Source organism: Macaca thibetana, chromosome 2, assembly GCF_024542745.1.
Source record: "Macaca thibetana thibetana isolate TM-01 chromosome 2, ASM2454274v1, whole genome shotgun sequence".
Classification (NCBI taxonomy): domain Eukaryota; kingdom Metazoa; phylum Chordata; class Mammalia; order Primates; family Cercopithecidae; genus Macaca; species Macaca thibetana.
Genome location: NC_065579.1, coordinates 95349242 through 95376606, shown reverse-complemented (window position 1 = coordinate 95376606; position 27365 = coordinate 95349242). Strand labels below are relative to the sequence as shown.

The following is a 27365-nucleotide window of genomic DNA, read 5'->3' as shown; positions in this document are numbered from 1 at the left end:
ACTTTGCCAATCCCTCATTTATTTATTAAATACTTTCACAGAGAACAAAGGCAGATGTGTTTTTACATTTTATTTAAGCACATTAAGCCTAAATGTGAAGACCTATAACAGAAAGGGTTTTAAGTGGGTTAATATGTTACTAAGAGAAATTACAAAGTTTTTTTCCCCATAAGTATCTTCAAAAACAAGAAACTGGACCAAATCACACATGAAAGCTATAACAAGACAATTTATTTGGGAAAAACATTTCAGGCCATTAAAAGCAGTATGTGCTAAACCAGAATTCAGCCACAACATTTGCATGATTTTTAAAATCTTTTTTTTTTTTTGAAACTATAAAGACCTACAGGCTTGAAGGTCCCCTTAAACTCGCAACCAGATCCTCCCAATGGTTCTTAACCAAGGGTGTTAATCAGACTAACCTGAAACATCTAAAAATACAGATGACCAAGAGGTTCTCTATCAGAGGGGCTGGGGAAGGGCCCTGGCATTGTATTTTTAATTTATGTGTCACAGGTCACTGATGCTGCTCCCCATAGCTAAGGACTACAGCTAAAGTCAAACCATATGATCCAAACTTCATGTGTGACATTAGGAAATGAACCCAAGTTAAAGAAGAAAAAACCCTGACTAAACAGAGTAACCCTAGCATAAGCTGCTTGAGAAGCATCTATTCGTTAACACAACACAGATTCTTAAACTTTTGAAACCTTCTGTCCCCCACCATACATGTCAAGTTTATGTTATTCTTTAAAACAGAAAGACATTTTGCTGCCTTTGACTGCCTTACTCTAGTAATAAGCCTCATAATTATGAGGCTCTCTTATAGGAAAAGAAGACTGCAGAAAGAGTAAGCTAGGAAGCTTCTATTATCAAAATGTGACTGCTTTTCATTATTTCAATACAGAGCTTTAAGGAATATTCCCTAATCTTTGTTCTATTGTGAGTCCAAAAATACACCAATAAATGAGTCGTAACCTCAAACTATACACGAGTGCTCCACTGGTATATATTTTTTTGTTTTCTCAATTTACGAGATTGTGATATTAATCAAAAGGGATATTTTTGTTCCATAAGAAATCTTTCCTACAACTCCTTTTAGTTTCAGGTCATAGCATTACCAATAGCATAAATACAATGTATAGCCTTTCATTCAACAAATATTTATGCATCAGCTACATGCCAGGATCTGTAATAGATTCTGGGTGTGCAGTAGTGATTACTGCAGAATGCAGACATGGTCCCTGCATTCTTTGGAGGGAGACAGACAACCAAATAAACAATTACAAAAAAGCATGTAACTAATTAACAAGTGGGAGAAGGGAATGGGATTACACAGCAGAAGTGGAAGGAAGGTCCCACTTAGCGTGGTCAAAGGCTTCTTGAAGGTAACATGTAAGCTGAGACCTGAAGAAGGATGCAAAAGAGCCAGCATGTAAGGAACAGAGAAGAAACATTCTAGAAATAGAATATAACAAGCAAAAACCCAAAGTCATTAAAGAACATGATCATCTTTCAAGAACCCTTGAGATCAGAGTAGTTTGATTATAAAGGAAAAGGTGAGTGCAATGAAACATTAAAAAATAGCCAGATCACGTACAGCTCTCTAGCCTTTGGTAAAAGTGTTTTCTATTCTATGTGACACTGAAAGTCATGAAAGGTTTTAAGCAGGTGAATAATGCAATCTTATTTGAGTTTTTAAAAGCTCATGCTGACTGTAATTCAAAAAACTAGAAGGGAACAGGAAAGAAGGGAAACCTGCAAGGCAGCTATAGCAATATTCCAGCTGATAGATGGTGGTGGCACTAGGGACAAGAAGTAGTTAGACTAAAGAAATATTTAGGAGGTAAAAACAGCAGGTTCTGTTGATGTGATGAACTGCATATAGTAGATGAGAAAAATTAAGAGGAATAAAGATGACTCCTACCTATCGGGCTTGCACAATTAGATTGTAATACTAAATCTAGTGCCATGTAAGAAAAACAGCAGTTTCTAAAACTGCACTCTCCAATACAATAGCCACTAGCCACACAGCCACATTTCAAGTGTTTAACAGGCACATGTAGCTAGTTGCTACCAACTGAACAGCACAGACACTGAACATTTCTACTGACCCAGGAAGTGTGGATTACTGGACAGTGCTGTGCTAGAGGTAAGAAATGTGCCAAATGCAGGAGTCCATCAAGACTAAAATTATAAAGTATCCATTTGATCGGCCAACATGTAGGTCCAGTGGTGAACTCACAGCAAGAGCAAGTTCATTGGAAATGTATTAATAATAATATATTAGAACAGTATATCACAAACTGGGATGACAGTGGTAAGTGGAACCATATACAAAGGACATCTTTCAGGCAGTGAAAGGGAGAAGAAAAATAACTGGAGGGAAAAAAAACGGTTGGGTGATTCCAGAATATTTATTCAACAAAACTTTACTGAACACCTGTAAGTTCCAGATACTGTCCAGCTATCAGGGATATAAAAACAGGGCAAGGACCCTCAAAGGGGGAAAAATAAGTAGACAAACTTTCAGACTATGATTAGATATACCAAATAAATGAAAATAATATGACCAAGTGCAACTGAGTCAACAAGGAAGATCTCAATGGATAAAATATCTGACATCAGCCATGAAGGCTTCATCAGTTTGAAGAAAAACAAAAAGGCTGAAGAGTGAGAGGAGAAAAGTAATAGGTGATGAAGGATGTGAGTATACAGGAGCTTGAGCTTTTACTGAATGAAATGGTAAGCCCCTAGAAGTTTCTGAACAAAAATGTTACATGGTTTATCGTTATAAAAAGGGTTACTCTGGTGACCACGTCGAAAACACATTTAAGGGAGAAAAAGGTGTAAGCAGGGACACCAGTTAGAAGGCCTTTCCAATGATATAGGCAAAAGCCATTCATAATAGCAAAGAGAGAATCAACTCAAATGCCCATGAACGGTAGACTGGATAAAGAAAAATGTGGTACCTATACAACATGGAATATGATGCAGCCTGTAAAAAAGAACAAAATCATGTCCTTTGTAGCAATGTGGATGCAACTGGAGACTATTGTAAGCAAATTAACACAGGAACAGAAAATCAAATGCCACATGTTCTCACTTACAAGAGTGAGCTAAACATTTGGTACACACGGACATAAAGATACAATAGACAGGGACAAAAACAGGGAGGGATGGAGGAGTAATGGTAGAAAGTTATCTATTGAGTACAATGCTCACTACCTGGGTGACTGGTTCAACCGTACCCCAAACTTCAGCATCATACAACATACCCTTGTAACAAACCTGCACATGTACACCCTGAATCTAAAATAAAAGCTGAATAATAATAATATAGGCAAAAGATGGCACGGCATGACATGGCTTCAGTGAAAAATGATTAAGATTTCTGATATGCAGACATGCATCTCATAAGGACATTTCAGTTGATGACGAACTGCACATACAACAGTGGTCTCATAAGATTATAATGGAGCTGAAAAATTCCTTTATCACCTAGTGATATTGTAGCTATCATAATATTGCAGCACAATGCTCTACTCATGGTGTTTGTGGTGACGCTGGTGTAAACGAACCCACAGTAGGTTTACTGTGCTTCAGTTGTATAAAAGTACAGTGGGCCAGACATGGTGGCTCATGCCTATAATCCTAGCACTTTGGGAGGCCAAAGTGGGAGGATTACTTGATGCCAGGAATTCAAGACCAGCCCTGGCAACAGAGTGAGACCCTGTCTCTACAAAAAAATTTTTTTTTAACTAGCCAGGCATGGTGGGGTGCCTGGTGTAGTCCCAGCTACCCAGGAGGCTGAGGTAGGAAGATTACTTGAGCCCAGGAGTCTGAGGTTACAGTGCGCTATAATAGCGCCACTGTACTCCAGCCTGGGTGACAGAGTGAGATGCCATCTCAAAAAAAAAAAAAAGTATAGCATATACAGTTATGTCCAGTATGCAAGACTTGATAATGATAATGACTGTTACAGGTTTATGTACTTACTATACTTTTTATCATTATTTTAGAGTGCATTCCTTCTGTTACTTCTTTTAAAAAAAAAAAAAAAGTTAACTATAAAACAGCCACAGGTTGGTCCTTCAAGAGGTATTCCAGAAGGCACTGTTATCATGGGAGGTGGCAGTACCATTTATGTTTACTGCCTCTGAAGACATTCCAGAAGGCCAAGATGTAGAGGTGAAATACAGTGATACTGATGATCCCGATCCTCTGTAGGTCTAGGCTAATGTGTTCATGTCTGAGTTTTTTAACAAAAAAGCTAAAAGGTAAAAAATTTTAAAAATAGAAAAAAGTTTATAAAGATATAAAGAAAATTTTTTGTACAGTTGTACAATTGTGTTTTAAGCTAAGTGTTATTACAAGAGTCAAAACGTTTAAAAAATTAAGAATTCACACAGTAAAAAAGTGACAGTAATTTAAGGTTTATTATTGAAAAAAGTCTTTTAAAATCTTTAAAAAAATGTAGTATAGCCCAAGTGTACAGTGTTTATAAAGTCTACAGTAGTGTACAGTAATGTCCTAGCTCTTTCACATTCCCTCACTCGTCACTTGCTGACTCACCCAGACCAATGTCTAGTCCTGCAAGCTCCATTCATCATAAACGCCTTATACAGGTGTACCATTTTTTATTTTTGATACCATATTTTTACTGTACTTTTTTCTATGTTTCGATATGTTTACATAAAAATACTTACCTTTATGTTACAATTACCTAAAGTATTCATTACAGTAATTGGCCACACCATATAGCCTAGATGTGAGTAGGCTATACCATCTAGGTTTGTCTATGTATACTCTGATGTTCACACAACCATGATTATCTCCTAATGACGCATTTCTCAGAATGTAGCCCCATCATAAAATGACATATGACTTTATTTTGAAGGGAGAACAGACAAGGTTTGCAGAGAGAATTTAGATATGGGGTATGAGAGAAAGATGAGTCAAGAACTGCAAGGTTTTAAGCTAGGTAACTGGAAAGACAGAATTGCATTTCAGAAAAGACTGCAGCTTTGGGGAAAACCGGGAGGTCAGTTTTAGACATATTAAGTTTGAGACGCTTCCTAGACATCCAAAATGCTGACCAAAAAGTAGCTGGATATCAGTTTAAGGATATCAATTTGTAAATCATTAGCAACAGATGTAAATACCATCTGTATAAAGCTATGAGACTGGAGTAAATATGCACAACAAAAAAGGAGAGATTCAAGGACTAAACCTTCAGCCACTCCAACAGAGATCAGAAAGATACCAGAAAAAACAAAGACGGAAATGCCAGTGAAATAAGAGGTCTGAAAACCTGCTAACAGACATGGTGGCCTGGAAACCAATGAAAAGGCATTTCAAGCAACTGCAGCAATGGTGCCAAATACTAACAGATTAAGTGAGATGACAACTACAAATTTATAACGTGGTGGTCACTGGTAGGGGTTCAAAAGAAAAAGAGAGTGCATAAAGCAATTTTTCAAGGTGATTTTGCTGGAAAGAGAAACAGAGACTGAGGTGGAGAGTACAAGGAGAGATGGAGAGAAAAAAAAATTTTTTTATAATGGGATAATAGCATGTTTGCTCATGGAAAGAGCCAGTAGGGTAGAAAAAACCACTGATACAAGAAACGAGAGATGCTACAGTAATATTCTTGAGAGCAAGAGGGGATGGAATCTGGTGTGCAAATGAACTGGGTGGCCTTATATTGGAAGGCTACAGTTCTTCCAGTGACAGAGGAGAAGGTAAAAGACATGGTCATAGATACAAGAGACCACTGGGCATGAAGCCAGGGAGGGACAAGACTGTTGAACGTGTATACAAGAAAGTGATTATAATTCAGTATGAAACTTCAGCTGTATAGAAGTGAGGGTGAGGAACAGGGAAAAGCTTGGATAGATAAACTGTAGGTCCCAATGGGACTGATGGGCTGTTGGAGTTGACATATTTACTAGAGGAATTAGAAAGTGGGATGCCTGAAATGAGATTGGGGGAAGAGAGCACAGTTACTGATAAGACAGAGTAGTCTAGAATATGACAATGGGAATGTGTAGTTGACTTAGGATAGAAAGTAAGATTACTGGAGGAGAAGAAATCAAGGAACTAAGAGACCAGGATATTGGAAGCATCTTCTATATCAAAGTTTGTACCAGACTGTAAATCAACATACTGCTTCCTTCATCAAAATCTTGCTACAAAAAAAAGTAAGCTAAACTAAACAGTAAACTTAGTGACACAGGTGACTTACATTCTGGCATAACTCCTTATCTTAATTCATACAGGTAACAGTTACGAGACCACATCTTTACCAGTATTGCTCTACATGGATAGTGATGTCATCAAGAATTATGACAGAAATGAGAGAGAGTAACAATGAGCCAAGAGCTAATAAAGTGATCAAGGAAGGATGTGAATGACCCAGCAAGGTCTGCAGGTGCTTGAAATAAAGACGGGCAATGGGTGGTATAATTTGATCACATGAAAGTCAAAGCTTGAAGTTTTGGAAAAGAAAGGTCAAGAAGTGACAATGAGGGAAAAAAGCAGACATTTAGTCCACACACCCCTTAGTTCAGTGTTACAAGGTGTGCAAGAAGGGAAAAAATCATCACTTGAGAGAGCTGTAAGGGAAGTAGCATTCTTGCAGAGAAGGCTAGGTTACAGCTGAAATAAGAAACGAACATTCACAACAGATTGAGAATATAAAGGATTTTCTAACGACTGAATTCCAGAAGTTAAAATGAATGGATTTCAGATGATGAAAGGTGGGAGATGGGGACCAAAAAAAGCAACAGGATTAGAGTCTGGGGGATAAGAGTTAACACAGAAGGGCCAGTGTAACTAAAGTAACAAGTCCTTGAAAAGGCATGCCTCAGGATTGGCCTCTGACCAGTATGCAGTACTACTTCCTTCATTGTAAAGACAGACCATTGATGAAGTTTGATGGTAACAAGGTGAAGGGGTTCCTATTTAGCTCCTGATGGGGAAGACAGGGGAAGTTGAGGAGAAAAGGGAAGGTATTAAACGGCCCTTCTGTCTTAGATCTTTCCAGACAAACGTAATAGAATCTGCAGCATAATGGCAATAAGGAAAAACCTGAGGCCCTTTAGCATATAGTAAGGGCGCTCTTCAAGCATGAGAAATAAGTATTCTTCTAAAAAATCAAATTTTAATATTTCCCAGCATCCACTTATCAGCAATACCATTTTAACCATAATTACTCTGCCTCAAGGGTGACCCTTGATCTTCAGGCATTCCTAGATATCTCATCTTTAAACTTTCTAGCCTCTTATTTCTTATTCTATGGGGAACAGAATGGTTGGCACTCTGAATCAGGAACCAGGAAAAATGACAGCACAATTAAAGCAGGAAACAGTGATCAATGCAGGACAACTACAATATACAAAGTAACAAAATACTTGGGCTTGAAAACTAAACAACAAAATTCAGCAAAATGCCAGAAAATTGATACACTAAATTCATAATCTATTTAAAGCGCTATGTCAGTGTATTATGTTTCCTAAATAGAATTTAGTTTGTAACTTTTGTATCTAAACGAACTATAAAGTATAAGCGAAGTTTGAGGACATTCAACCGCTCAGAAAGGAATTTAAGGGTCTACCTCAGCACTTTCCTACACAGGGGAATTGAACTCCACTTGGAAGCCTCCAAAGTTACTTGGATTGAAAAATATTTCCAAGAATCCGTTGTTCCTCCCTTATACATGTGGCATTCATCTAGTGTATGCCAAACTTCAAAGACACTCACTCCCTACACCCTTACCCCAAAACCACTTAATTATACTTAAAAAAGAAAGAGAGAGTACAGTAAGTAATCCCTATTACAGCTGTTTCGTTTACTTCACAGTAAAGGAAAATTGGGAGCAGTTTGCAACAACTATCCCTCAGTGTAGCAAATTACTATCACCACTTAAGATCATCTTCAAATTGCACTCCCAAGACATTCTGCAGTAAATTTAACTTCTTACACATTTTTATATGGACGTCCAATAAGGTATGCTATATATATGCACATATATATATTGCTACTATTACAAAACCCTGTAAGAGAGGTTTATCAAACTAAACCAAACCCTTCAGATTTTTTGTACATCTTTGGCTTCCAACTCAGCTACCAGCATTAATCATAAGGTTTATATGCCATGTAGACTAACTTGAAATTAACTTAAAGTAGGTTAAAAATACCCCCCAAGTTTTAAACGGTTTAACATATCTGTTACAAGTCAGTTAAAAAGAATTAGTCCAGCAATATGTGAATTACTAAAACACGGTAAAACCGTGGGGATATTAGTGAAAAAATTAAAAGATGGAAATAAATAGGGGAGAAAATGGAAGTGTTATGAAGCAGTTTCACCCCAGCATCATTCAGATGTTCACACTCTTCAAACCATCATAGGGCGGGGGAGGGGGAGAAGCATTTTGAACAAGCTCAAAAGATACCAGAGGTAGGAAACTTCTGGGATATTACAAAAGAAACTTCACAGTGGTTCTACAAAGAGTCTCATGGAGATTGTGGGATAGACCGGGGGTGAGACGCCTCTAGGATTAATGTTTCATAAAAGGTCCACTGATCTGCTTGTATTTTACACCATCATATCGTAATAAAAATAATTGCAGACTATAGCATTATTTTCAGATACTTTCTAAACCAACGCCGGCCTATGATTTACATTTTCAGTCCAGTCACTTAAACACGGAGTTTGAAGACTAAACACCCCACTTTCTTGAGACAGAGTCTCGCTCTGTTGACCTGGCTGGAGTGCAGTGGTGTGATCTCAGCTCACTGCAACCTCTGCTTCCCGGGTTCAAGCAATTCTCATGCTTCAGCCTTCCAAGTAGCTGGGATCACAGGCACCTGCCACCATGCCCTGCTAATTTTTGTATTTTCAGTAGACACAGGGTTTCACCACGTTGGCCAGGCTGATCTCGGGCTTCTGACCTCGGGCTTCTGACCTCAGGTGATCCACCCTCCCTAGCCACCCAAACTGCTGTGATTACAGGCGTGAGTCACCGCGCCCGGCTACCCCACTTCTCAAATTCTGGAAATACCTTGTTAGTAGCAAAAGATTTAACCAAAATCGATTTAACTGCCTACATAAACTGACCAAAAAGCCATAAGGCATTAATTTAAGTAAAACATATTCAATTAATTTTTAATTACCTAAACTGTTTTTTAAGTTTTGGATGTAGTCTAACAGTAATAATTTAGCTTAGAAATGCAAACTTCTGGTAAAAAGGACATGATTTAAAGACCAGTAAAATTTAGGGCTGATGTGAGTTGTATACACAGAATTTGTCCAGCATTTTAAGTGCCTTCACGTTAAGTTTTGAGACCTCTTAAAAATACACTTAAAGAACTCTATTTAAGATGGCCGAGTAATGAGAAAGTTACTTCTCCCCCTTTTCCTTGAACCTGGCCATCTTAACTCCTAACTTTAAAAATGTTGGTTTCCCAGTTTTCAAAAATAAGTCAATAATATGAATCCTGCTTTTAAGTTCCTAATCTATAATCAAGTCACACAAGGCATTTCCCAAGTGCCCAAATAAATACAAACCTAATAATTTAACAATGTTATCTGCTCAATTATGTACATTCACAGAACCAGTTATTTCACAGAATCATCATCATGAAAACATTGTACTTCAAACGGGACTACCGCAGAGGGACAAACTGGCAGTATTCAGCAAATAAGTGTATTTAATTCGTGCTGAATACAGCATCTTAAAATATGAATTTTGTTCACTGACACTTGAAAATCAAGAGATGTACATTTATCTGGATTTCCCACTTAGGGGAAAGAAATCAGATGATCTGGCAACATAAACCGTATTCCCACACAATGGCTGGAGCTGCTTATGACTGGCTGCTTCATGTGCACTTCAATTTGTAATAGTCCACATGGTCCCATTTACCCAATACCTAACTGGCCCTGGAGACATTTGAGTAGCCATTCCCACTATAATGTAGTAAGACCAATCCTATATAAGGCTTGTGAAAACGATCTTATTCTTAGTAACGTATCTTGAACATCAAATTGTAGTATGCTACATTAATGAAGGCAAGTAACCCATTTCAGGAGAAAAATTAAGTCCCCAGTAGCCATTTTTTTCAGTAAGTTGTATGTACATAATTTTTCAAAGACCTTTGAAGCCTACTCTCATTTTCTTAGAAAACTCTTGAAAAATCAGAACAGAAGCTTACAGACAGTAAATGTTGGAAATACTAAGCACCAACTTGGAAATCACTAATTTACAAGTATTGTCCCTGACGGAGGAATATTTAATCCACCCTGAAATAATCATTCACATAAAGCACTTGAAGCATTCTTGCCTTAAAAAAAACCCTAAATATAGCAATAATACATTTCTTAAGTAGTAAAAAAAAAAAAAAATCATATACCAGTTTCCACAAAATGACACTGAATTCCATAGGCAAAGTAAAGCAATCATTGATAACTGTCATTTTCCCTCCCTATGTTAACATTTTCATTCCAGCAACATATTCTGAAAAAAAATTTTTTTTTAATCTAAACCCTGAAATATTTCCATATGCTGACCGTGTAACTTCCAAAAGCCAATTTAGAATAAGCTTCATTCCTGTTGCTAATTAGATTGATTTGAAACATGGATTTTCAGAGAATAATATTACTAACAGAAAAACCATGAACTTTAACATAGGCGCCTAGAGAAAGCTCTTTAAGAAAAAATTCAAAGGGCAAAACACTTACAATTCAACATGGCCCACCACTACGTACAAATGAAACCAACCCTATGGTAACTAAGGGCATTATATTTTAGGTCACATACACTGGCTCAATTGCCTTCATTTCTATTTCCTAATATAATCAAGTTGAGCACTTATGTTTTACTCTGTGACTGATTTTAGATAAACTGACAATTCACATCTTCATTATTTTCTTCTGAGAATTTCAGTTGCTGTAATTCATCAATATAGCTAAACATCATGATCTTTTACTTCCTAAAGTACTATAATGAGATTCTGGTTTATCATTACGATATATTTAAGCAGAACTGCCTATTCAAAGTGACCTCAAAAAACCTCCCAACTTTTTTACTGCAAATATTGGCTGGGAAGACATTTTCTCAAGCCTGTATTTTAATTAGCAGTAATATGATTTCAAAAATCAAAGGTTTCTTAGGTGATTCTCCCTCATCAGAACTATTCATAAATATATTCCACATAAACTTGTTTGGAATTAAAAAAAAAAAAAAAAATCACAAGCATTATACTATATCCACTGGAGGGCACTCAACATGACCCAAGCATGCAATGAAAACATGCTCCAACACTACTCACAAAGTTGAGGGAAACTTTGAGACTGGGGAATGTCTCTTAACAGAAGAGATGCCTCTAAGTTAAAAAAAAAAAAAAAAAAAAAAAAAGTGGCTAAACCCTAAAAACGGGTTCCTAATGTGATTGACTTTATCTTTCAAGAGCTTCTTTTTCCTTAGGGAGGAAGCAAATTATATGCATACCTCAAGGACAGCAGGGTTCAGGCCTCAACAGATGAGCCTAGGTTTCAAACTGAGTCAAGCTCAGTCTTGCATGAAACACAAAAGCAGCATTCTTAAGTAAACAGAGGAAATAAAGAACTTTCCCCGAGTTTAAGTGATGAAAAACTATAGGAGTTAACTCCTACTCATTTCAATCAACACAAATCATATTATATTCCTTTTGTGAAACCTGAGAAGTATGTATTTATTTTAACCGATTGGCCCACTTACCTATCACAATCACAACTGCAATATTACATAGTCTGTTAAAGAAGGACAACTGAATCTGCAAATCAGTATCTTCTCAATGAGGGTACAAGGAGGCAATGGCTACATACGATGGACAAACCAGAAGCAGCTCCTGGGCTATGTTTACTATTCACTTTTACGGTATAAAAATGTTCTCAAGCAGTTTCAACAATAGATACCACAGTTTCAATAAAAAGAGGGCTACAACAAAACTAAGTCAACACAGTATTTTCAAAAACAATGTCACAAATCAACATGACACACTACAAAAGAGTTGCAAATACCTTTTGTTAGAAGTTTGTCCAGTTCTAAAAGCCTTCATCCTTTGTGTCCTGGGTTGGCAGTCAAGCATGCTTCCGACTAAGCTCAAAGTACAAACTTAAAACTTACCACCTACTCATCTACAATTATTGATTATCAGCAACTAGGAAACCACAAGAGAAATAAAAATAATCTTATAACAGGGCAGATGTATTATTTCATTTTAATAACACTGAAGTTTCATTTGGCTAAATATACTTACATAGTCTACTGCAGGAGATTTAATTTCACTGCTACTTATAACTACAAAATAATTATATCAAACTTTTAATTCTCTACATCCCTAGTTTCAACAATACTTAGCATGCGCCTCTCCCCACCTCATCCTATAACAAAAAAGAGTATCTGCAAGAGTTTTGCTAACACATTTCAAAATACCCTTGAAGAAACTTGCCTCCTCGTTTTCTATCTTGGTGGTGGTGTTATGAAAACAAGCATACAGACCTTCACTTATGCCAATTTTTATTCCAGTCATCAACGGGAACAGTAAGCTCAGTCTGATAAATTTTAATATTGGAAATACACTTTTCTATATCATGTTAGTAAAGGAAATAATCAGATAACAGTTTAAAAAAAACCCTCTTCAATACTCTGAAATCTGAACACTGTTAAATGCTTCATTTTTTTATTAGCCACCTTTTTTTTTTTTTAAGTCGGTTTTTCCCGAAAACTTTTAAATGACTGTTCTGGTCTGTGGGAGACTCAGGACTCCACAGGACTCTAAAGTTACATGCTATACTAAGCTTTCTAGCACAGGTTTTTACTTTTCCCCACCCCCAGGACTTCAAACTTGAATAGTCTCAGTATTCCTTTAATCCTACAGAATAGACTTCTGAAAGTTTTTCAAGTTACTGTTGCAATAATCTCAGGGCCTTGTCCTTGTACATGGCCTTCAGAACAAAGGTTAGGTCAAAGTAATGAATATTGGGCGCAAATTAGCCACATTTTGTCTGGTGTGAAAGTACATCCTCAAACCCTGAAGGGTACTTTTTTTTAATCAGAGATTTTCAAAGATCTAAATATAAAAGTAAAATAAATGTCGCACAGCCTCAGTTCAAACGAAAAGCCTCCAAAGTAGAAATGTATGTTAATAATTTAAGCAGGAGATAAACCAGCGGTACAACATAAATAACACTTGAGGCTATATTTAATATTTCTTAGGATGAATACAAGTCAATACGAAGACATCTGAAGGTACTGAATGTTCGTTCACCATGTGACAAATACTGAAATGGCTACCTAAATTCCAGACAAACTACAACTTAGCGATCTGAAAAACATTAGCCTAGACTTTATGAAAGGAAATGCTGCCGTCTCTTTAAGTTGATGTCTAGCCTAAGCCACCATTATTCAAGATACAAAGCTCCCATTTCACTAAAACCACTCCTCGATTTCCTTTTGCCGACCTCTGCATACCAGCAGCCTAGTCTCTCTTCATTCACCACTCACAAACTCGAGGGGTGGGGGGCCGGGGACGGGGGAAGACCACAGATGTCTGGAAGATACAAAGTATGAGACAATGCTCCCTCCAAAAGGGAAGAGAACGTAAGGCAACAACTACACCCAACTGCCAAAGCTTTCAAGCTTGGCAGATTCAGAAGCAGGCTATAGGAACTTAACTTCGAAAAGTCTCGGTTCAAAGTCCTCTCTCCAGACAAAACACTCAAAGAAGTTGCAGTGCTTGAATTCCATTTGGCCAGTTTTGGAGCGAAGGGAAAATTCACTCCGCTGAAAAAACAACATCCTCTAAAACCCAATTTTAGCTGCCATCAAACTATTTGAATAAATTTAAATTATTTCTACGAACAAAATTCTCGAAGCGTTCTGAGTCAGAGGCTGAATCCTGCAGTTCACTTGGTAAAAAACAGTAAGCCATCACCTTCGCCTTCCTCCACCCTCTTATTTCACCAGGGTCTCATGCCCACTACCATAAATCCATAAGACTCTCAGTACATTATCCACTGTTTTCACTCACCTGCACAGTACACTAAAATATAGGTGCAAGACATGGATTTTTCATGTGCACACCCTACTGACGCATCGCACCGGCTGCACTAAGAGTTTAGTTACTCTAACGTTTCAAGTTGCTTCGATTCAAACTCACATAGCTAGGGTATTAAAAAAAATAATAACACTTCTATTCTTAAGAACGAAAGAAGAAATCTTAAGAGAAAGTCCACTGGTCCGATCCCCAGGACTGATGGGACCTAGGGTGGCGTCCCTGCCTCAGCGCCCGAACCCCAACTCGCCGCAGGAGCTGAGAAGGCGGAGCCCCCCGTCCCCACCCCGCCCCCCACCCCGGCCCCGGCGCATCCCAAGGCACAGGGTCCCTCCCCGAAACTCGGCCAAGGCCAGAGCCCCGGACGGAAACCACAGACCCCCACCCCCACCCCGCCGGCCATCCGGGCTCCTGGACGCGCCCCCGCGGCACCCCCTCCCCGCAAGCGATGCCCCCGGGGCCCCCGAGAGGCAGCACGACCGGAACCCGGGCCCGGCCGCCACCCTCCGCGCCCCGGGCGCGGCCCGCCCCCACCGTCCCCTACCTGAGCCCCCCACTCCCAACCCCAGGCCTCCCGGCTGCGCCCAGCCCGGCTCCCAGCCCGCCGCCCGGACCGCGCGCCTGCGACGAAGTTTGGCTCCGAGAGGAAGCTGGAGCAGCCCCGGAAGGATAAGGAAAGGAGCGCCCAAGCACCTCAGGGGAACAGGCTCCTCCCGTCGCGGGAGTCCGACCGTCCTCGACCTGCGGTGGCGGCTCGGCGAGGACTGAAGCTGCTCCTCGGACCTTCCTCCGTCTCCGCCTCCCCTCGCTCTCCGCTCTCGGGGCCGGGCCAACACGGCTGCCACAGACCAAGAGGCTTAAAATGGCGCCGCACAAGGAGCTCTTATAAGTCGCCCAAAAGCTGCCGTATCCTGCCGCCGCCGGCGCAGCGCGGAGCGCGGAGCGTTCCGCCGCGCGAGGACAAGGGGCGGGGCGCGACAGGGCGGTGGAAAGTAGTCCCCGCGCCGCCCAGCAGTCAGCCGCCGTCTGAGCGCCCCGGGCTGGGGCGGGGTGCTGGGGCACGCTACGGACGCTCCCCGCGGTGACGGCTGGCGGTTGCCCGCAGCGCGGGACCTGAGGGCAACTCTTGAGGGCGCCGTGGTCTGCGTCGGGGAGGCCGGGCCCCCGCGGCCTGGGTTGGGGAACGTGGCCCCGGTATCCTCCTCTGTCCCAAGCCCGTCACCCCCGCCCCCCGCGTTTCCCGAACCGGGAGAGCAGCTGCAGGATTCTGCGCGCCTTTCCCGCGGCCTGCGGAAGGTGGCACCTCGGCCCTAGTCTTCGGGGACCGCGCGGGGTGGACGGGACAGGTCCTGGGAGGGCGGAAGTTCGGGGCCAGGGCGGCGGTAGGGGCTCGGGGTCAGCGCCCGCCCGGCTTGGGGCGCTGCCGGGTGCCGCCGCTGCCCGGTCGCCGGCCTGCGGGCTCTCTGACCGGGCGCGGGTTAGGGGGCTTCGCCGACCTTGCGGTCTGTGCCGCACACTCGCTGCTGGACCTGGGTCGCAGACCAGTCTCACAGCACCCCCAAAGCCCCCCACTGCCCGGATGGTGGATCCCACCTCTCAGCAGGCTGTTCAGCTTGAATTTCAACCTGAATAAGCGGGCCGAGCCGCCTTCTATCCCCACTCACGAAGGCTGTAAACTCTTCGTAGAATGGGCGCCAAGCCCGCAATTCAACAAGTCCTTATGAGTACCTACTGTGAACAAATAACTAATGGAAATGGATTAGCTCCAGAGCGCTGTCAATTAGGTTGATTCTTATAGATTCCATTTTTATCTGGTTCCACTTGTCACTAGGTATCAATAGATTTATTTGTGGGGATTTTTCTTCGGAGAAAAAGATTTTTACGGTATTACTTATTTGAGAAATACAAGTATGTTTATAGAGAAAGCTATCGATTAGGCAGCCTTTAATTTTTTAAACTAATTTTCTATTTAAAAGCATTTTGTAATTCATTTCAATAAACTGAAAAATGTTTCCCATTGTAATCCGGCAAAATAGACGCTTGTCAAAGCTGCAACAATTATGATCGATTCACTTTCTCTAGCCTATTGTTTGTGCTTATTTTTCCTCCAAAACATTGGAGAGAGTACAAAAAGCAACAGTGAAAGTTACCTCTATGCTTTTATCCCAGGACTACAATTAATACAAGCAAACAATAGGTCTTAATACATAGATGCAGGCAGAAAACCCATTTATTCATTCACTCATGGAGGTGGGATGTGTAGTTTAAGCATAGCTCATGTTTCAGGGCCAGCATATTCTTTAAATAACTTATTTTTGTCTTAAAGATATTTTACTATGTAAGTGGTAATGCCAACTGCTGTCTGTCACCATAGCACATGTGGGCCACTGCAGTGGAAAAAGTGTACACAGTAAGATGATGTTCAATGAGATCCATTGTCTAGAAAGACCTTCTCATTTGTATCTTTCCTACTAATTCTGTAGAATTAAGTATAGCTATTGGTTGTGGTCACAATTCAAAAAAAAAAGGAACCGAAAAAGGCATTTCATCAAAGCCATGTTTCTAATACAAACTCAAAAGTATAAATGGCGTTTTTAGGTACTGATTCCTAATTTTAATGGTCATTTGGAGAATTAAGGAATATGCAATTGATTAAAGTCATATATTAAAAATCAGACGACAAATTAACCACTTTTACAGGGCCTTTTTTTTTTTTAAACATGTTTGCTTTTTCTATGTGCAGCTTTTTTGTTGTTGAATAAGGCACTCTTGAAATTGGTTAAGAAATATCTGCACCATTAGAAGATCTAAAGGATAAAAACATTTCTGTATTTGTATTTCTCTGTTCCATTATCAAAATAATGGAATCATTTTTCTATAATTTAAATACTTTAAATTTAGAATTATGATTTTTAATCCCAATTGGCACCGTAAACAAATACATATTATTAAAGAAAATGTAAAATTTGCAACAGCGCAGCTTGCTGTTTTTCCCATCATATTAAGTGTGCTGAAGAATTACTGGTTGACTAGCATTAAAGCAAGTTAAATTTAACATAGCTCCTAATTTTTATTTGCATGTTTCATAAAGCAGAAATTGTTCTAGTTGTCTCACCAAAAATAGGAGATGAATAACTTCTATGTAATGAAGACAAACACTATCATTAAATCAAAGAAAAATACATTATCAAAATACCTGAGTTTGGTAAAATAAGTAATTTTGTAAAATAATTTTTTTAAATTGACTTTGGACAATACATTTCATAAAAACAGTTGGTTATCTGTTTTATGCCTTTTCCTTCTAGAGCCAGTCACCCTGGGTTTGACATAAATTAATTTTATAAAATGGCGACAGACAAGTTGTTCTAATTTTTAGGCTGTGTTCTTAGAAATCAAAAGTGTCTCCAGCTAGTTTAAAAGAGAAGATATTTCTTTTCACGCTATCAGGCCACTGGCATATAAAGCAGTGGTAGATCGAACCTGAATGTAAGGCATCCCTTCCCTAAAACAGAGGCTTTTGATTACCTTTAAGAGAAAAAAAAAAAAAGCCCAGATTATTTCACACTTCAGACAGAAATATAAATCACAGAAATATGCCAGCATTGTAAAGAAGGTTCGTTCACTTTTACTTAACTCTATCAAATCCATTAATTAAACATTTATTGAGCACCTAGGACAATGAGCTTCCCTTAGAGAGAAGGAAATGGATGACTGGCTCCATGTGATTAAGGCTCTTAAATTAATGTAAAATTGTATCTGTTAACCCTATTTAAAAAGAAGCAGAAACGGTAGAAAACAAGCTGTGAAACTAGGGTGTGGTCTCCCTTGGACTCTACATCCGAATCCCCTCGGAAGGCTCCTCTTCCAGCAGAAAGGTAAGAATAATATTCCATGCATTTAAAAACAATCCCAACTCTCCAAGAAGGCTTGTTAAAAATATTTCTTAGGACAATGTAAAAACACTGGACAACAATCAGGATCAGCTTTTCATTTAGCAGTTCATCAAGTGGGCTATTTATGGATTGGGACTTTTGATTTGTAATACATCATCTCGGGGTTCGGTGTTATCTTTTGATTTCTTTCCAGCTGAACAGGCTAAGTAGTTGTAAATACCTCTTGTCAGACTACATGGTTGGCTATTCTCGCACACAGAAGTAATCTAGGAACCCACTGGACAAGTTCGGCGGAAAGCCACTGTGGAAAGCTTGCAGCTGATGTATACTGCAGAGCGAGGGAGGGGCGGTGAAGGTGGCAGGAGGCAATGGCCATGGTGGTTGCTATGGCCTGGTCACTTCAGTTATGTCAGGAACACCCTACATGCTTGAAGTTATGTGTTCTCGAGGCCTTCATTGGTTTCCCATACTAAGGAAGTACATTTTAATGGCTACCATACAAAGTATGAAGGAGAAGCAATGGAGTCATCATCCATGATATTCAAAGAACATAAAGGTATATATGTTTCTCAATGTTTCTAAGAACTCACACAAGTACCGCTGCATTTCTAAGAAATCATGCTTTGGAGACACACACCCGCAACACACGCACGTGCACACACACACACACACCCCACTATTAAAAATTTCAAAATGGTTGCAGATATTTCATTCACAAGAAGGTTAAAGGCGTTTCCCATCGCAAGAAGGATTAACTTACCGGAGGATTCTGGGACTGCAGATGTAGACTGCGGCAAAATCCTAAATTCATCGAAAAAAATCATTTCTGGACTCCAGCTGCTGAAAATAATAGAATTATAGTAAATCATGGATAAGATTAAAACAAGCCATTTTCACCTTCCAACGTGTTCAGAAAAAAATGATTCTTTTCTTTTAAGTCATTTCTTAAACAATGCAAATTTTAAAGTAGCTTTTCTTTCCAGACCTCGCAGCGCCATGAAATCGATAATTTTTGATCTTTTGGTTAGTAGGCAACATGGTGAGCTATTGCAGGGACTGCAGGCAGCAGACATGTTCTTGTCAGCTAAAAATTTTCATATTGTTTTTGAATCCATTGAGATTTGTAGATGTGATATCACCGGTTTTTTGTTTTAGCTTGCACTAGGCAATAGGGACGCAAACCCTCAGTTTATCGACATATACATGTCTATTGCTTTATATGTATTAAAAACAGGGAGTCTTACTGGATCTTAAACAAAAAATTATGTAAAAGGAGTGGCTGGTGTGATTATAATCCCATCATGCAGGGTCCACGGTTCCCATTTAGTGAAATTTCGCAGAGGGCAACTTCTTAAGAACATCCCTGCTGTGCAGAGTGAAAAGCATGAACAAACCAAAGACAGAATTCATCTGTGTTTATATTTTACAAACAATGAAAAACCTACTCTTTGTATGCCTTTTTTTCCCCCACCTTATTATTTCATGAAAACTGCAGCATTTTCCCCGCCCCCATCCAAACACTCACCACCCTAGCACTGCAGTATTCCGTCCCTCTTTGCTTCTCCTTCGTCTTCTTTTTCGCTTTCACAAATTCTGCACGCGCCATCTTTGTGTGGGGTGATTCTTTGCTAATTTCAGTTACCCATTCTCTTACAAATCAGTTCAGAAATAGAAAATTATAGTGCGCTTTGGGGCTTAATTTGCCTAAATTTCTTTCATTCTCCCCTTCTGACATAGAAAAATGGAAACAACGGGAGGGGGGAGAAGCCAAAAAAAGAGAGAGAAAGATATTTCTATTATTGCCATAACCTGTTGTATACAGTGGTAATAAAAAATATTATTAACATAATAGCAACAGCTGCAGCCTAAGTAGAAGCTATGAGATAATTAATGTGCTACAACAAATTAATTTGCTGCAGGTGCTTCTGCTGTGAACTGAGTAACCCTTGCCATATAAAGTCTAAATACAATTATGATTCCCCCCACACACTAAAACAAAATACTGAGTAAAATGTCCTGTTTAGTAAATATACCTATTGAAAAAAAATTCTCCCCAGTTCTTTTCCCCCTGCCCCTCACCAATCCATGCTAAAAGGTTAAGTCATCAATAGGTAAGTGTGGAGTTACATCGATGTGTATATGTATGTGTGGGTATATATGGAGACCATGGCATTTTAAAACATAGAGGTTTTATACTGTGTCTTAGTTGGAAAACATATGGATAAGCTATAGATTTCATTTTTAAAAATATAAGTAGTTTATAATATTTATGAGCTTCGTTGGTTTCAGAACAAAAATTACATGTTTCCATGTGTATAGCTGGAAAAAAATAAGTGTTGAGCAATTACCTAACTGAATTAATAATTTTTTAAAATCATCTATCTTATCAAAGAAGAAAGTGTGTTTATAGTGTAGCACTCTTTATTGATGCAAAAGAAAATTTTCTCTTCCCTTTCACCTGCTGTCAAGTTGAGTGTTTAAGGAGAGTGGTTGCTGGTTGTATCACAAGTGTGTGCCAGAAATATGTTGTATCAGAGTAACATGGGCAGGGCCTAGAGAAGGTCACAGTGCCAGAAGCAAATGTCCATTTTCTATTTTGTACCATTCAGCAAAAAATAACTTTGGACCTAGAAAAGTAGAAGAACATACAGATTGAATTTTTTTTTTTTAACTACTTGTCTAAAAAATTCTTAGGGTAAGGATGTAGTGATTTCTGATTTTTCTCCTAATAATGCTGCCCAAAGAAATGACATTTTTGTTTGTATTGCAGTCTTAATTTTTTGTTTGTTAAAAAGCAAAAGAAATAAATTTTATCATGGCCAAATTTTAAAAGTTATTGGTTGTTAAATTTTATTATATTAGATGATCTTAAAATGTAATGCTAAATCTTATAATACAGTTGTTGCTTATACAATGCATATATTTTAACAGCATTTTGGTATAACTTTGGAGGAATTTTAGTTCTAAGCGAAGGTATAAAAGTATTCAAACAGAACACTGTTCCAGCTATACCCAGAAGGGACACTGCATTTACGTGGATTTTCTTTAAAATATATTTTATTTCACATCCTCTTTTTAGTTGGACAGGCAAAGCTCTTAGTCACTACCATTCTCTGTGGAGAGGTACCGCATGTTTGTCACACCATTTCTCATGCAGCGATGGACATGCATTTTACTCCATCTTTCTTTTGTTTGTACTAAAGCTTTTTCTTCATAATCTGTTTTCAAATCTGTTTATGTTTTGAATTGACAATTGTAGAATTTGAGTTAGGGGGAAAAAGAAAAAGAAGCAAAGGTCATATTGATTTTCTTTTAAAAAGAAGAGGCAGAAATAGCCAATTCCTTGATAAAAATGAGGAAAGTGGACAAGTATGAAATATATACATCTCCACTGGGAATTTCTAGTAATTTTCATGTCAGCTGACAGTGTCATTCTACCAAATGGAACTCGCTGAAATCATATAGTTCTTTAATTATAAAATCATTTTGGGAAAAGAAAAATGTACTTTAATTTCTGTTGCTTCAAGGGGTTGTCCATTCAAGATATTTTTCTGTCCACTATAAATTGTATTAGAAACTAAGCTGTAAGAAATAAAGATAGTACATGTCTAACACACATATTCCTTTTTCTTTAAAATTAATGTTCTCTTTTCATACAAACCTATCCCAGTTCTTTCAACCCTTCCTCATATGACTTACCTTTCAGAACCCTTATTCGTGGATTGTCAGTACAAGTGACATTGTGCTGATTCTGAATGATTTAAAAAAGGGTAGTTGTTGTAAGCCAATTTGTTTTGGGGTGGTTTGTTACATAGGAAAGCTAACTAATAGAACAGAGATAATTCAAATTTTGTCTTGTTTTAAATAATCACATCATACTGCAGGTTATGAGCTGCTTATCTTCTGACACAAGCATTTCTAAAGATTTTTAATTGTACTGTCTTCTTAGTAAAATAATTTTGTATGTGCACCCCCAGACACATATTTACTAAAATTATATATATGTACAGATGCCAATTACATATATTAAATATCAGTGAAGCTTGATTTCTTTTTTTAAAATAAAAAATAAATATAGTGGTTATAGTCATTATTTCCTCATTTCAGTGGATCCTCGTGTGACTTCTAGGTTATAGTCACACCATTCAGGACCACTGTTCTAAAACTCTCAAATCTTTCCCATAATTAGCTTTAAAGCATTATTTTACCTATTCCAAATTTGTGCAATTCATTTTTAAAAAACTAAACCCAGAGCTTGATTTATTATAGTTACTGATTATTGAAGAATCCTTTAGGGAATTACACCTTGATCTTTCCTATTAACTGACTTTCAATAAACTCCCTTTGGTAAAAACTGCCATTCATTTTTCTAGCACGTGTTCCTAAAATATATACAGGTTCGTGGAGTTTCTTGCATCACCATTTTCTCTTGATATACACATACACACACACTATTTTAACAAGGAGTAATTAACAGAGAGGGAAGTATGCCTTTTCAATGTCGGAGGATTCTAAGGACCTCAATAATGGTTGTACTTTTAACAGCTGTTTGTTGAGAATCTATATAATGACAAAAAGCTACAAATTCAGTGTTGATTTTAAACAAATATATGTTTTATTAATTTCAGTGGCATCTGAATTTGAATACTATTTGCAAACAAATGTGGAAGACTCATTTTTCAGTGCATGAACACTGCTTAGGGATTGTAATGGGGTCTTGGAGCCTTGTTTAACTTGATAGTTAGAAACCCACTGCTTTAATGAATACAGAAGATGCAAATCCCGTTCTGATGTGCATTAGCCGTGTGATCTGAACAGGCTGTTTAGCTTCTCTCTGCATCTTGGCGTCACTGCTGTAGTAGTAGTAACAGCAGTGCTAGTGAGTCACAATAATCCCATTGGTGGCTTCCATTTAGTGACCTACCACCAGGTAAGAGCTTTGCCCTTCATGACCCAGTGAACTTCACTCTTCATATATAAGGCCTCTTTTAACCATCACAACTAGTGAGGTAGGGAAACATTCTTTTCCCCATTTTACATTTTGAAAATTGAGACTTAGAGAAATTACAAAGTTTGCTCAAGTTATAAGCTAAATAAACACAGAGCTGGGATTTGAACTCTGGACCTGTACTGTTCAGTTCAATAGCCATTAGCCACATGTAGCTATTAAAATATAAATTAAATTAAATTAAACTCCACATTTTGAGCACTCAGTAGCCATATGCAGCTACTATGTTGCACAGCACAGACAAATAATATCTTATCACTGTAAGTTCCGCTGGACAGTACTGAACTCTGCTGACCAACTGTAAAGCATGTACTTCACTGGATTTAATTATTCCTCGCCCATTCATTCCTTTACTTGTTCGTTCATTCAACAAATATTTACTGAATACCAACTATGTGCCTGTCACCCCATGTGCCACTGGAGAGTTATCTCACTGCATTGTGTTCAAGAGCAAATGAAATAGACATGAAAGAGTTGTTTGAGCTCTACAGTTCTAGATAAAAGTGAAATACTTTTATGTTGGAGTGTTGGGAAATGCTGCTTCATTGAGAGCAGGGTCTGTGTTACCCTTCTTGAAGTCCTCTCTTCTGTCTCCCATACACCCCTGTGCCCTGCATTTAGCAGAGTACAGTACCCATCAGAAGTGAACACGAAGCCTCGCATTATAGTGCACATGGATCAGTTTTTGCCTGCTCACCTGAACCCTTTTCCTAAGCTTGGGGAGTTCCCCAGGTAGAGTATTGTGGGCCACATGAGCCATGGTAGCTGGAGCATGAAGTCCCCCCTCCCCCAATCAGGTGGTTCTGTTTGGGACTTTGGTACAGGTGACATAAAGAAGCTGAGGCAGCTTTAATTATTTCAGTGACTGCATCAATAATATTCGGTTTCTATGTGGCTGTCACTTTACTGAAATTGTGATGGGTAATCTTGAAAGCAACTTTATTTTTGTCCACTCCCTTAAGCCTCCTTCATGAGAGTGTTTCTGAGTGACTTTCCCTTATTTTGTCACAAATAAGTTCTATGGTTACTGAGTTGCAAAACACAGTCCCAGTATATTAATCCACACTTTCATCTTTAGTCAACGGTAAAAATTCTCCCTCTGCCAGCTAGGGCTGTGAAGAGGGTGAGCTGTCTTCTTCCTCTCACCATCACCTCCTCCCCACCGGCTGGCAGCAATTTTGATTCCCTTTGGGGTTGGGGCCATGTGGAAAGGTAAGAGGAATGCAACATTTCTAAACAGACTGGTTACGGTCATAAACTGGCTTTTGCTCTTTGGGTCCAGCCAGTGTCTAAAGGTGTGCATTTTTATGGGTTCATCAGCAGCTCCCCTACAAAACCTTCTGACTCCCTCTCCCTTGAGCATGGTGGGACTCCACTAAGCCCTTCTAAGTTTCTCTTCAAGGATTGTTCCCCAATCTTAGTCTCACATGCCTTTAATGTGCTCACTGTTCCCAGTTCCGGGTCATTTGCTTTGACCTTTCTGCCTGGTAATCTACCTTACATTTCATTCCGACATCTAAAACCATTGTATTTTGGTGCCTCAGTTGACACTTCTGGTCTGACATCCTGTTCCCCTAAAGGATTCAGAGGCAACCAGGGCAAGTGGGTACAATGGTAACTCATAAGATGGTTCTGTAGTTATTGCTCCCTAGCCCCATTGGGTTGCTGCTTGCATTTCAAGCCCATTGCTTCTACCCTTTCTGGTGATTCTTTGAACTATCCAATATCCTTCCAATCAATTTCTTTTCTGCTTTAATTAGTCAGAGTCATTTCTATTCCTTGCAACTCAACACCTGGTTTGATAAACCTTCTGTTTTATTTTCTACTATTGTCTGTCTCCCTAGTTTGTATTTAGTCATTATACCTCTACTATTTTTCCAGATTTCAAAGTAATACATGCGTCATGTAAAGCATTCCAATAAATAAAAATGTATGTGATAGAGTGAAAAAGTGCCCATAATGCCATGCCACCAGATATCCATCAGTATTTCTAAATTTAATTTTCAAATTAAATAATGCATTCACGTGTGTGTGTGTGTCTGTGTGTGTATCTCTCTTGGACTGGTATACCAGGCCAGATTCATTAGCTCAGCTTGATTGGGTTATATAGCCTTCCCCTTTTTCTTTTTGTAACATGTATGTTTTGTAGTAAAATTATTTTATTTAGCTATAATATCCATCTCCAGCCACTAGAAATAAAAATTTCCATGGTCTTCAGGAGAAATGAATATCACGTTCTTATAGAACATCCATTTTATTATTAAAATAATTTCTAAACCACTCTACGTGCTCAACGTTCTGTTTTTACACTCAGATATGGGTTTGTGGAAAGACCGTAAGGCACCAGCTCCATGAAGTGGCAACCTGGTCCTTGCTTTGGAAAATCCTCCAGGTATTTATTCAGAAATATATATTTCTATATATAATTTCACCCTGTCCACCACTTCCCACCACCACCACCACTCTTACATTAATGCCATTATTAATTTCTTCTGTATCCTGTCCACTTCTCTATGAAAATATGAATTTGTATTACTTTCCCTCTCTTTTTAAAATATGAAAGATAGTATAATTTTCTTGCACTTCATTTTCGTCACTTACCATATCTTGGAAATCTTGCCACATCAGTACTCAGAGTGCTGCCTCATTGTTTTTATAACTGCATAGCATTCCTTGGTACCTTAATTTATTTAGCCTCTCCCCATTGATGGACATTAGATTGTTTCTAAGCATTTGTCATTACAAACAATGCTGCATAATGATTTTGCACATGTGTCATTTGCTACATGTGCAAATCTTAGCTGTAGGATCAATTCCCAGAAGTGGGACTGCTGAGTCAAAAAATACATGCACCAAGAGGGAAGAATCAGTATGACATTGTCAAATTGCCAATATCTAATAGGCACTCCCAGTGATCATCAGTTCTGTAACAATTTCCATTCTCACCAGCAACATATGAGAATGCCTATTCTCTGGCAGTTTCATCACTGGAGGGTGTGTGGAAGATATGGCTATGCCCCACCCACACCCTCTAGACAAGTCATCTCTGTATTACAGCTGCAACCCTCTGTCCCAGGGCATTTTGTTTATTTTTGTGGCTTTAGGAAGCAGGTTTGACCTGTATGTGAGTGTGGGGATAGGGCAGAAGAGCCTGAGAGTTAATTTTCCACAAGCAGCCATCAAGCAATGATAGGGGAGTAGATGGATAAAGACTAAAGACCCCTGCTTTCTCATTCCTAGAGAGGGTAACACTAAAGTGTGTTCTACACTGTATCCCAGAGTTCCCCATCTGAGCTCCAGGTCTCCATAGTGTTAAATGTAACACATCCTGATAACACATCCTTCTGGACTCCTCTCTCTCTCTCCCCTCCTCACTTCCCTGCTGGGGTTTCCTAAAATCATCTCCCATATTAACTATTTAGATTAAAATACTTGGGAGAACCTAGTCTAATTAGTTTGTCATCAAACTTTTGGAATTTTATAGATGACATCTCAGTGTAATTTGTGCATTTCTCTTTTGGATGAGGTTGAGCATATTTTCATGCATCTGAATATTGTTCTTTCTATTTCTGTAAACTGATGGGTATATATTTTGCCTACTGATCTCTTCAATTTCTACAAAATCTCTATAGTAGGAAGATTCAGTCTTTGTGATACAAATATTTTTTCAGTTTGTTGTTTGTTTTTGTTTATGGTGTTTTTATGGGGGTTTTTTTGGTCTCCTCCTCCTCTTCTTTCTTCTCTTCCTCTTCCTCATCCTTTTTCTCCTTTTTTCTTTTTGCTTTTCAGGAGATTTTATTTTTACCTAGGCAAATTAATCAATCTTTTCTTTTGTGTCTTCTGTATTTTGAGTTACAGTTAGAAATGCTTTTCTTATTCCAAGTTTCAGAAGAATAATTCCATATTTTCTAATAACACTTAATTTTTATTTTTACATTTATATCTTTAATCTATTTGAAACTTATCTTAGAAGATGGTCACCAACTTTTATCTTCATTGTGATTTTCTTTTTCTTTTGCTCTATAATCTCTCCCAGAATCACCCACTACTGTGAAGACTGCCCTTGGAATACTTTGAGCAAGATGTTGTATTTCACTGCCTGAATCTATTTCCTCTTGTAAATGATTATGAGTCTCTTGGCTTTCCTCTTGACCTGGCCTTTACTACCCTTATTAGCAGAAGGATTTCCTGCTATAGCATCTCTCTATCTGGAATAGCCTCTTCTGTATCTTTTTATTTTGTGAGTCTTTATCTTATCTTTCCTGAAAGTGTACGTTTTCTTCCTTTCCCATAGCTCTTCATTTTTTCTTTCATTCTGCACAAAATGGCAGGGCAATTTGTGTGCCATTTTCATACGGTATTGG

General features: G+C 38.7%; 1 protein-coding gene across 3 annotated transcripts in view; it reads right to left on the bottom strand.

The window, feature by feature from the left end:
- The window catches only part of CTNNB1 (catenin beta 1), a 41017-nt gene extending 25984 nt beyond the window's left edge, over positions 1–15033 (bottom strand). For all 3 annotated transcript variants that reach the window (XM_050780369.1, XM_050780370.1, XM_050780371.1), the window contains exon 1: positions 14794–15033. The gene's annotated coding sequence lies outside the window, so the exon portion shown is untranslated. The remainder of the gene's footprint in view (positions 1–14793) is intronic.
- Positions 15034–27365: the final 12332 nt, after the last annotated feature.